Below are 3,559 nucleotides of genomic sequence, written 5' to 3'. Positions count from 1 at the left end.
AAGGATATTTACACTGTATATTTTGCCTGTGACATTGACAATTTCTCTTTGAACAGTTATATGATTTGGCTTTTGGAATCTCAACAGTTACTGTTATTAAATAATTGTTGTCTGATGACCCCCATAACTTCCCATAGCTCTGAACATTAAAATTGTAAACATTGAAAAAAGGGCGTAAAAATAAATATCGCTCTCTATTGAAATTAAAAGAAGAAATAGACAAAATGAATTTTGTCAAACCCCCTTAACAGCAATTGCAATATGCTAGGGGATGGAAATTCACAACTAAGGCACCAACCTTAATTCTGCCCTGTAGTGACGCCAGGCAATTGCCGTAGGGCTACGAATTAGGCATTTTAGTGTATATCGTTCCAGATTACAAATCGGTATGATCTAAAGACACATGAAATCTTTTCCTCAGGATATCACTGTCACTGGGTTGTTTCTCTTAGTGGTAATTCCCAGAAGTGAAGAGATTAATAACATTTTATCAGTTATGAAGTGGCCATTTCAGATTCCTGGGGAGTGTCTTATTTTGCACTAGGGGCCAGGTCCTTGGAGAGACGGAACCTTGGTTTCATTTTAACTTCTCCATGCTCAGCAACTTCTGGAATTTGGTTCAAAGTATTTACATGTTTCCCTGCCCTGTTCTTAAAAGTGCTGCTTTAGAAAGTGGGGAAGGGCAGGAACTGACTGCAGGATCCGTAGCTGAGTCCCTTAGATATTTATAGCTCATCAGAAGGAGGACGGGGTTTGGTGGGTGTCTGGGGATTTAATAATAAACACACAAATATCATTGTTCTTAGTGAATTTTCATCTTCTAATTCCCATAACCCACTAATTATCCTGGCTGCCCCGGCAGTCTGGGGAGGAGAACTAGTAAACTCCTGTGGCCAGTGTGGAACCGAAGGCATAAGGATCTTTCCGTGGCTGGCTCAAAGTCACCCAAAGTGAATTTCACTTCACTGGATAAAGCCCTAGTTGCTGAGCTCTGCAGAGGGGTTGGGAGGTGAATTCCATCCCCCATTCTTGGGCATAGATCCCCCTCCAATTCTCACCCTGATCTTAGACACGACCCCAACCTTCCCCTGCAGTGATGGACCCACTTGACGCTGCCAGAGCCATCTGCCATGGGACCTGGAGAGGACAGAGGCCCAGCTCCAGAACTGCCCCCCCTGCCCACAGCCCCCAAGCTGTACTAGAGTTGCCCTGACTTCCCAATCTGCAGATCAGTCCAGGTGTACCCAGCCCGTGCACCCACCACACACAATCTTTGTCACAACAAACATCCCAGGATTGGGAAAGACCATCTGGGGCTGGCTGCAGTCTCCCGTTGCTGCTGTGAGGGGAATGGGGTGGTCCCTCATAGAGGATACAAACATACCCAGGGGCAGAAGGGAAATGTAGTTTCTTCCAGGGGTTTGAAATGTTTGGTTTAGAGTCCTGAGCTCTGTCTTCGTGTTTGTCTCCTGCCACTTTCAGATCTCTTGGAGAGACAAGGTAGGTGAGGTAATTGTTTTAGAACCAATTAAAATACCTCTTTGCTATCCTGGGACCAACATGAGTACAACAACTTTCCCCGTTGTACCTCCTCCCCATCTCACCTCCCCCTCAGCTGAGACTGTCCCATGTGATAGGAAAATAAGGGTTCAGTTCTGTTGCTAGATTGGGTCTTGCCAGCACTAACGGGAGTGAAAGCCTGTGTGCATTAATGACAGCAGCAGCTCTGGGACTCGACACATAGGGAGCAGAGATGGGAGTGAGCAGGTTGTGTTTGTGCCAGGTGTGAGTTACTCATGTGCGAATTCTGCACCGCTGCGTATGCACAGAATTCACATCCAGCGCAGAATTTCTTTTTTTGGCTTGAAGAAGATACGTTCTGCCTGAGAAGTGCTACAGTTCTGCCTTTCACCCACCAGAGGCCCCTGTGGCACCAGAACAGGCAGCAGCCAGCTGGGTTCATCTTGGTGGTAATTTGTTGCCCCGAGCTATACCCCAAATGGGAGGAGAGTTAGTGGGTGCAACTGGGGAGAGTCCTGAGACACGGCTGCCGCTGGGGGTGGGGACAGGGTGGTCATTCTCGACTCGCAAGAGGGTGTGGAAAGGGCACAGGAGGAGCAAGTGTCCCCTATGGAGACTGCCCAGCCCCAGACGCTTCTTCCCCCACCGTACCCCAAACCTCTTCACCCCTCCAGCCATCAGTTGCCAGTCTTCCCTCGCTGCGAGCCCTTCCTGACTGAAGAGACTCTCTGAGCCAGTCGTGTGTCAGGGCTCAGCCCTCTGGCTGCGTCCTCAGGGCACTTTCTTCCTCTCTCAGGGCACCGTGCCACAGGGGCCCCACAAATCTACATTGCTCAGGCTTTGGCTTCAGCCCCGGGTGGTGGGGCTCAGGGCCCTGGACTACAGCCCCATGCGCTGGGACTGGAGCTTTCTGCCCTGGGCCTCAGTGAGTCTAATGCTGCCCTTGCTTGGTCCCTGCCCTGAAACCTGCTAGTGACCCCCCAGGGGGCCCAGGACCCTTAGTTGAGAACCACTGCCTTACCCCACGAATCACAGCAATGTTCAGGTTACTGCCAGTCATAGAATCATAGAATCTCAGGGCTGGAAGGAACCTCAGGAGGTGTCTAGTCCAACCCCCTGCTCAAAGCAGGACCAATCCCCAACTAAATCATCCCAGCCAGGGCTTTGTCAAGCCTGACCTCATGCCAAAGGGCCAGTCACTTACTGAGGTCAATTGAATCTTAGATCTCGCAACAAAGACAACACTTGTAGCCAGTCCTGTCATAACCTGTATTAAGACTTATTTAAAAGGAAAGGAGAGTTGTTTACGAAGTTAAAGCAGGTAATCCTATAGATGCAGACGAGTTACAGTGTTAAATTTCAAAAGGTAATAGAAGCTTCTATAATAAGCAAGCTCTGCATATTCTTTAGGACTAACCCCGGCTAATCAGCTGGGGATCTCGTGCTTATGTCTAGAAACTCCCCCCCGCCCCCCGAGTCCAAGCAGCATACAGATAATCAGTTCCTTCTGTATGGGGTTTTTTATCCCCTTCCTGCCATGTGCTCTGAGCTGCAAAGTCAGCTAATGGGAAGTCAAGAGCACAACAACAGTCTTTTGTCGTCTTTAACATCCCATAATAGTCTATCTGGTGTTGATGAACCTTTCCTGCCAGGCAGGGTGTAATGCATTCGGCTGTCAATCAGCACTTCACCTAGGTAAAGTCTCTCTCCTCTCTGGTGATTTACAGAGCCACAGAGGCGCCCAATGCAACTAGTCAGATATTAACCCTGGCAGCAACTCACAAGCATTCAATGAAGTGTAAACGCATTCTTATAATCCTAATACTAACACAGGTGAGTCAGGCTGATTCCAGCGATGCGTTTGTCCCTGTTCAGTGAAGACATGGGGGCTTTTGCAAGAGCTAACACCTCATCTGCCAGTGTCACAGGCAGGCTGGGCAGGGATTGTGTCTCTAGCCTCTGTTTGCCAGAAGCTGGGAATGGGTGACGGGGGGGATCACTTGATGATTCCCTGTTCTGGTCATTCCCTCTGAAGCAC

Source organism: Mauremys reevesii, linkage group 14, assembly GCF_016161935.1.
Source record: "Mauremys reevesii isolate NIE-2019 linkage group 14, ASM1616193v1, whole genome shotgun sequence".
NCBI lineage: Eukaryota > Metazoa > Chordata > Testudines > Geoemydidae > Mauremys > Mauremys reevesii.
This window is presented reverse-complemented; position numbering follows the sequence as displayed.